This window comes from Solanum dulcamara, chromosome 12, assembly GCF_947179165.1.
Source record: "Solanum dulcamara chromosome 12, daSolDulc1.2, whole genome shotgun sequence".
In the NCBI taxonomy this organism is placed as follows: Eukaryota; Viridiplantae; Streptophyta; class Magnoliopsida; order Solanales; family Solanaceae; genus Solanum; species Solanum dulcamara.
In genome coordinates this window covers 19,033,047-19,041,634 of record NC_077248.1, presented here as the reverse complement: position 1 = coordinate 19,041,634, position 8,588 = coordinate 19,033,047, and the positions used below count along the sequence as shown (strand labels likewise).

The window sequence follows — 8,588 nt, the reverse complement described above, 5'->3', positions numbered from 1 at the left end:
TTGAGATGTGAGTAGGATGGGCCCTACGATTTCTTTAGTACCTACAGTTTGAGAGTTTGTAGATGTGTTTCATCCCAACCTTCTTGTCCTTTCTCCTAATTGCGATATTGACATTACCATTGAAGATGAGCTGAGTAATCATCCTATTTTCATCCCACCATACCGTTTGGCCTCGCAGAGCTTAAGGAGCTCATTGTTCAGTTTCAGGAGCTCCTAGATATGGGATTTATTCAGCCTAGTGTATTGCCTTAGCGTGCCCTATTCCTATTCATTAAAATATAGAGAATATTATACGGATGTGTATTGATTGCAGGCAGCTAAACAAGGTGACGGTGAAGAACCATTACCCCATGTCTAGGATTAATGACCTATTCAACCAGCTTTAGGGTGTCGTGTTATTTTCTAAGATATATTTGAGATCCGGCTACCACCAGTTGAGGATTAGGGCAATGGACATCCCAAAGACCACATTTAGGTCTCGTTACCGCCACTACGAGCTCTTAGTGATGTATTTTGGGTAGACCAATTCCCTATCGTATTCATGGACTTGATAAATTAGGTGTTTATTCCGTACTTGGACTCATTTATCATAGTCTTCATTATTTACATTGTGGTGTACTCGCGGATCCGGAATGAGCATGAGCACCATTTTAGATAGTGCTTCAGACTTTGAGAGATTAATGGCTTTATGCCAAGTTCTCAAAGTGTGAGTTTTGGCTTGAGTCTATAGTATTATTGGTCCACGTTGTGTCCAAGTATGGAGTTATGATAGATCTAATGAATATTAAGGCTATTCGTGACTTGACCAGGCCTAACTCCATGACTGAGATTCATAGCTTTGTCAGATTGACAAGGTACTATAGGTGCTTTGTTGAGGGGTTCTCTACCATAGAGACACCTCTAACTCGGTTGACTCTCTAGGATATTTTATTTGTGTGGTTAGAGAAGTCTGAGAGGAGCTTTGTAAGGCTTAAGTAGTTGCTTACCACCGCTTCTATATTTACTCTTCTAGTTAAGGACGAGGGATTCACTATTTATTGTGATGCATACACTGTTGGTTTAGGTTGTGTAATAATACAACAGGGCGGGTGATTGCTTATGCATCAAGGTAGCTTACGCTGCACGAGCGCAACTACCCCACTTATGGTTTGGAGTTGGCACCGGTAGTTTTTGCGCTTAAGATTTTGAGAAACTACCTATATGTTGTTCAATGTGAGATTTACACTGATCACAAAAGCCTTTAGTATATGTAGCTCTGCTGGATTGAGCTGTTGAAAGTTTATGACCTCTCTATTCTCTACCATCTGAGGATGGCGAATGTAGTAATAGACGCCCCTAGTCGGAAGGCGGTGAGTATGGGTAGTCTAGCCTTCCTTTTTACTTTTGAGCAACAATTAGCTTTAGATATTCAGTCCTTATCTAATCAGATGATTTGACTTGACATCTCTAATTCCTAGTGTGTGATAGCTTATGTGGGATCTCAGTCATCTCTATTGTATTGAATTTGCACCGTTAGTTTGAGGATGAGGATTTAGTTACACTTCAAGATTGGGATTTGGGAGATGACTCTGGCCTTGTCACTCTAGATTCAGATGGGATTTTGAGGTTTGGTGGTTGTTTTTATATTTCAAGAGTTGGGGGTTTGATTCAGTTGATCCTTAGCGAGGCCCATGATTTCAAATATTCTATTCATCCATGTACCACTAAGATGTATTGTGTCTTGAGGTAGCATTACTGGTGGAGTGGCATGAGGAGATATATCGCGGATTATGTGTCGTATTATTTGAGTTGTCAGTAGGTTAAGGACAAGCATTTAAAGCCTGGTGGTGAGCTTCAGACATTACCCATTCCCAAGTAGAAGTGGGAGTGGATCACCATGGACTTCGTTATGGGGTTGCCTCGCACCTTCTATTGTCTTGATAGTATTTGGGTCATTATGGATTGATTGACCAAGTCAGCACACTTCATTCCCATTCATACTTCCTATAGTGCTGAAAGGTTGGCCCGTATCTACATTCAGGAGGTGGTTCGCCTTCATAGTGTGACAGTTTCTATCATCTCAGACCAGGGCTCACAATTTACCTCTAGCATTTTGAGGAAGTTTCAGGATGAGTTAGGTACCTATTTCGACCTTAGCTCAACTTTCCATCTGCAGACTAATGGCCGGTCGGAGCACACTATTTAGGTTCTTGAGGATATGTTGCAAGCTTGTGTTATGGATTTTGGGGGTCAATGGGATTAGTTTTTTCCCTTCACAGAGTTTGCGTACAATAATAGCTACAAATCTAATATTTAGATAGCCCCATTCATGGCCATATATAAAAGGCGCTATCACTCTTTGATTGGTTGGTTTGAGTCTATGAAGCCCAAGACGCATAGTACGGACTTGATATAGGAGGCGTTAGATCATATAAGGGTGATTCAGGATAGGTTCAAGAAAGCTTAGAGTAGCCACCAAAGGTATGAGGAGTTGGCCATTGAGATTTGCCATCAGTGATAGGGTATTTCTCTGTATATTTCCCATGAAGGGCATGATGAGATTTGGGAGGAAGGTCAAGCTTAGCCTAAAATATATTATCCATATTGAGATATTAAGGATAGTTGGCAAGGTTGCATATGAGATATCCTTGCCTTAGGACTTTTCATCTATTCATCCGGTCTTTCATGTTTTGATGCTACACCGGAATGTTCTAGATGAGTTCCATTTGCTTCAGTATGATGCGGTTGACTTTGAATGATCGTTTGAGCTATATTAAGAAGCTAGTTTCTAGTTTGGCCAAAGATGTCTGGCAGTTGCAATCCAGTGTCATTCCTGTGGTTAAGGTCCGTTGGAGGCATTGTCTAGTTAAGCAAGTTACCTGGGAGACCGAGCATGAGATGCGGGCAGAGTTTTCCAACTTATTTGAGCCTTTAGGTACTTATTCACTCTTACTTTCATAGAAGAAAGTTCTTTTAGTAGTAGATGTTGTAATGACCCTCTAGGTCATTTTTGAATTAAAGCATTCATTTCATCATTTAGAGTTTTCTTGTAGTGATCCAAGTTATTATAACTTGATGGCACTGAATGTTCGGTCGCCTGGTAGCTCATTTGGGCTTTTCGTCTATTTCCCTATTTTGAAGCTTTAATAACTTAAAAAGTTATCTTTATTCATAACTTTAGGTAACCATACTCAGAATAAAATTGTAACTATTCCATCAGCTCTAGGATGGTTAAATTAGGCTAGTAGCATGATAGGCATGAGTATCGAGGCAATTAGTACGAGTTTGGGGCCATTTGATGCTTTTGACTTTGAATGTTAGTATATGGTTGACTTTAATTAGTATTATTGGAAATTGCTTCTGGAAGGAAATTTTGATAGCGCAGTTAGTTCTAGAATGTCAAGTTTGGTCTAGAACAACCCTTCATTCCCTTCTCGAGCCTTCCGATCTAATTTTAAAACCTGTTGTCACTCTCTGATTGGTAGCCGTTGTCACTCTTTGATTGGTTGGTTTGAGTCTACGAAGCCTAGGATGCATGGTACGGACTTGATGTAGGAGGCGTTAGATCATGTATGGGTGATTCAGGATAGGCTCAAGAAAGCTCAGAGTAGCCACCAAAGGTATGAGGAGTCGGCCATTGAGATTTATCGTCGGTGATAGGGTGTTTCTCTGTGTATTTCCCACGAAGGGCGTGATGAGATTTGGGAGGCAGGTCAAGCTTAGCCCAAGGTATATTGTCCATTTTGAGATATTGAGGATTGTTGGCAAGAGTGCATATAAGCTAGCCTTGCCTTCGTCCTTTTCATCTATTCATCCGGTCTTTTATGTTTCGATGCCTCACCGAAATGTTCCAGATGAGTTCCATATGCTTCAGTATGACGCGGTTGACTTCGATTAATTGTTTGAGCTATATTAAGGAACCAGTTGCTATTTTGGCCATAGATATCAGGCAGTTGCGATCCAATGTCATTTCTGTGGTTAAGTTCCGTTAGAGACATTGTCCAGTTAAACAAGCTACCTGGGAGACCGAGCATGAGATGTGGGTAGAGTTTCCCAGCTTGTTTGAGCCTTCAGGTACTTCTTCACTCTTATTTTTGCGAAAGAAAGTTCTTTTAGTAGTAGATGTTGTAATGACCCTCCAGGTCATTTTTGAATTAAAGCATTCATTTCATTATTTAGAGCTTTTTTATAGTGACCCTAAGTCATTATGACTTGATGGCATTGAATGTTCGATCTCCTGGTAATTCATTTGGGGTTTTTGCCTGTTTCCCTATTTTGGAGCTTTTATAACTTGAAAAATAATTTTCGTTCATAACTTTAGGTAAACGACCTCAGAAAAAAAATTCTAACTGTTCTATCGGCTCTTGGATGGCCAAATTAGGCTAGTAGCATAGTAGGCATGAGTATCGAGGTAATTGGTACGAGTTTGGGGCTATTTAACACTTTTAAATTTGAAAGTTAGTGTATGGTTGACTTTGATCAGTATTAATGGAAATCATATCTAGAAGGGAATTTTGATAGCGCGGTTAGTTCTAGAATGTCAAGTTTACTCTAGAACAACCCTTTGTTCCCTTCCCAAGCCTTCTGGTCTAATTTCAAAACCCATTGTAGAAAATGACATTTGGGTCTGGGAGCCACTTTTCAGTAAAATGACGTTGTATGGGAATGTCGAATGCACCATTGAGTCTGGGGCTGGGGGTTGCTAAAGCAATAATCCATCGCTTAAGCGACTGGTCGCTTAAGTGACTTGAAGTCGCTAAAGTGATGCCCGCCTCTCTGTGGTGGTCACTTAAGCAAACATTGGGGTTCGCTTAAGCGGCATCAGAGGCTTACGTTTTGGTCCATTTTTTGGATTCAAGTCCTAACTTCCAAAACTTGTTTTTTTCTCTATACTTGGGAAATTTAGGAGATTCAAATGGCTAAGATGCGTGCAGTTTTCTTGAGAATTCACTGGTGCGTTCATAATTAGGAGAAAAGGTTTTCTTTGAGGTAAATTTCCCTTTTTCCTTGCAATATTTGTGGTTCTTGTACTAGGTTAAAGACTTTGGTGTTTGTTGATGTTGTAGTTGTTGGGTTGTATGAATTGTGCTTCCTTTTGGAGCACAAGATAGGATTAGCATCTAAGGCCTATTCTCAGAGTAAATTTTATAAGTTATGGAGCGGGACCCATAATTCCTTATTTTTACTTCAAAAATTTACCCAACTCTGAATTTGAAAATTTTAATGTCATCACAACCGTTTTGATATTGTGATTCAATTGTTGATAGAGTGGCATCATTCGAAGGTAGTCCACAAGGGAAAGGCTCAAGTTTAGTGGTTCGTGTACGGTTTCAACGTTGAGGTAGGTTATGGCTTCCTCCTGTTAGACTTGGCTTGGTTGGAATTGATATATTTTTAGTGGCAATGTGTAATTAGTTCGGTGATTTAGGTGTTATATTGTTATAACCCGTATTTTGCACATTAGGGCATTTCGGGATAACGGTAACAAGTCAAGGACAAGGCTATGTTTGATCTTGTTGGATACAAAATTCTTATGACTAAATTGGAATTTCAACTTGGAAATATTAGAAAAAGTAAGGGGCAAAAATTGGATTTTCTCATGGAGGATGTTATATCCCGTATTTTATACGGTTGGATGTTTTAAGGTAGCCGTGGTAAAGTTAAGGGAATGAACATCTTCCAAAATTTATTTAATATACAAGTTGGATATGAATATTATTTATGATCATTAATAGTGTGGAAATATTGTCAAAGGCAAAGGGCAAAAAGGAAAATTCGCAAAGTGGCCTATGGTAATATTGTGGAAGGCTAGGGGTAAAATGGGAATTTCACAAAGTCTTCAAGAAGACTCATGTGGGCCCCACATGCCACATGACAGCCCATGATTGGAGAAAAGGGGTGTGTTGGACCAATGAAACCTTGACATGTGTCACCACTTAGATCTTGACATTTGTCACCACTTAGGGCTTGACACGTGTCGCCACTTAGGGGATGACATGTGTCACCCCTAAAGTTGTATATATATATATATGTGTCTTATGACTCATTAATTTCCACACTCATCTAGATATTTCAATACAAGAAAAACGAAATGACAAGAGAAAGAAAGAAGAGGAGAAGAGAAACTTAGGCTAGAAAGAAGAAAGAGCTACGGTTTTGGGAGGAAAAAAAGGTACGTTTTCCAATTCCTTTCCAAGAATTAATTATATGATTTATACCATTATGTTATGAAGATGTTAGTAATGAAAATTTAGGGTTTGAGTCAGCCCAAAACATTACCAAACAGCCCATAAGTTTCAGCTGCGCTAAAGGAAATTCCGAGGCAAGTTTTGGCGAGTTTTGGTGAATTTCGGGAAAGGTAAAGTTTTATTTTTTGAACTGGACTTTATGATGATGTTATGAAGTATATTACATTTCTTAAAATATGCTGGAAGTGGAAAAAAATGTATAAGGATGTTTGACGTTGGAAACAAACTAAATGGAAGTCGTAGTAGTTAAATTGAAGTCGCGTAGTGTGTTGTTGTTGTGGTGCTGCAGTTTGGTGGTGGTTTAATTGCCTGTTTCAGGGATGTAAAGTACTGAAAAATGGATGTGGGTTCTTCTGGTTGCAGCCACACAACCCTCCGTTTGGTATGACTACATATTTTACGAAATAAAGGTTAAAAACTCTATTTTGGTACCGTAGTTTGGAATGAGTTGTATAGAGCTTGTATTGTGTAAAGTTGAACTGATTTACTTGTATACATTCTTCTGGATGTTGTTGTTGGTATGGTTGTTGACATGGTGGCCGAGTTGGAAATTCGGGGATGTTCAAGTTACAGGGGAGATGTTGCCCGATTTTCGGTAGATTCAGAGCTAGTAATAAACTAGTCGAGAGACATAGATAAGGAAATGATTCCTATGGTTACTTGGGTGTAGACTTGGAAATTGGAAAGTGAAAGTTTATTAATCTTAGTATTAATTTCATGTTAAATAGGTTCAAGAGAAGACGAGGCGAGCATAGTTAAGAGTAATCCGTAAGAGGTACGTAAAGCGAACCTTTCTTTCTTTTGGCATGTCTTTGTCATAAGTACGTAAAGCTTATACTTTCTCTTGTTTTGGCATGTATTTGTTATAAGTATGTAAAACCTTTCTTTCTTTTGGCATGTTTTTGACATAAGTATGTAAAGCATATTCTTTCGATTTTCATGTTTTGACATAAGTATGTAAAGCTAATCTTTGTTTTGGTATGGTATTTATGAAACAAAAATATGCCTTTTATATATTTTCAAAGAGGTTACTATTCCTAGAGCCATTAGAATGGCCAATTCCTTGATTTCCTAAAGGTATTTTATTATGCTTCGATACGTCTATATGATTCCAGAAGATTTATTCTGATATAATCCAGGGTAACTTTCGAAAGGTACTTGACATGAGTCTCATCTCGATTTTTAAATGATAGCTCATTCTGATTATTCCATTGAGTCTTAAATATGATTTAAATTGCATATAGTTTCTCACTACTCCACTCGTGGATGCCTCAATGCTTCCTTCACTGAGCCTAGGCCAAGATATGTTATCGTGCATACTTCTCTGCATTGTTCGTCGTGTCCCGACGTGAGGAGGAAGGTATGACATGTACATGGGGTGGTGTATGTTATGCCACAGAGTTATGTTGTGCCATGTACACATATGCTTATGATATGATATGATGTGATATGATATGATTTGATATGGCCATCTGATATGATATGATATGATTTGTTACGGAGATATTCCCTATTCTGGTGTTACGTTGTACTGTGGCGCCAATGACAGGAGGGCGACCATATTTGTTCACCGAGTCCCATAATGGGGCTGGATATGGCATATGTTTTTCTGCATACATTATCTGAGGTTTTGATCAGCATTTGATATCTCCGGACATTTTGCTCAGTTTTGTACATTCTATTGCGGTAATGACTTTACTTATTACAACCCATTATATGTGGTTTGATAAGCATTTGATATTTCTGGATATTTTGCTCATTTTTGCACTTTCTGCTCTCGAAATAACTTTACTTATTACAGTTTATGCTCTGCATACTTGATACATTTTCCGTACTGACCCTCTTTCTTCGGGGGCTGCGTTACATGCCCGCAGGTACAGATGATTGGTTTGCTGATCCGCTCGCTTAGGACATCCACCATGTTGGTCGACAGTGCTCCTTTGTTCGGAGTCCTATTTTGGTACTGACACTTTCTGTTGTATATATATATACGTTGTTTAGGGTACGGCGGGGCCCTGTCCCGTCATATGACTAGGATATCATTCTGTAGAGGTCTGTAAACATGAGATGTGGGTTTTGTATATATGTTTTGGGTTTTTTTGTATTTCGTGATGGCCTATCGACCCTCGTGCATTATATCTGTTTAGAGATCCCTTCTAATCATTACCTATGTTTATTCGATTAATGTACTAAGTGGGGCTAAGGGTACGTATGGGTGCCCAACTCGGGCACCAGTCATGGCCTACGGAGTTGGGTTGTGACATATATCCTATTGAGCATTTTGGAGCCGATAATGATCGTTAGTCTCTAATTTGGGTTTCAGCCATTGGAACCTTAGTCTAGCTGTTAGCTTGGCTTATT

The 8,588-nt window shown here is 39.1% G+C and overlaps 1 long non-coding RNA gene across 1 annotated transcript; it reads left to right on the top strand.

The window, feature by feature from the left end:
• Positions 1–6,251: 6,251 nt before the first annotated feature.
• On the top strand, positions 6,252–8,316 carry LOC129877671 (uncharacterized). Its single transcript, XR_008763589.1, has 3 exons — positions 6,252–6,337; positions 6,956–7,002; positions 8,102–8,316. It is a non-coding gene; the product is annotated as an uncharacterized LOC129877671 (long non-coding RNA).
• The last annotated feature ends 272 nt before the right edge of the window (positions 8,317–8,588 follow it).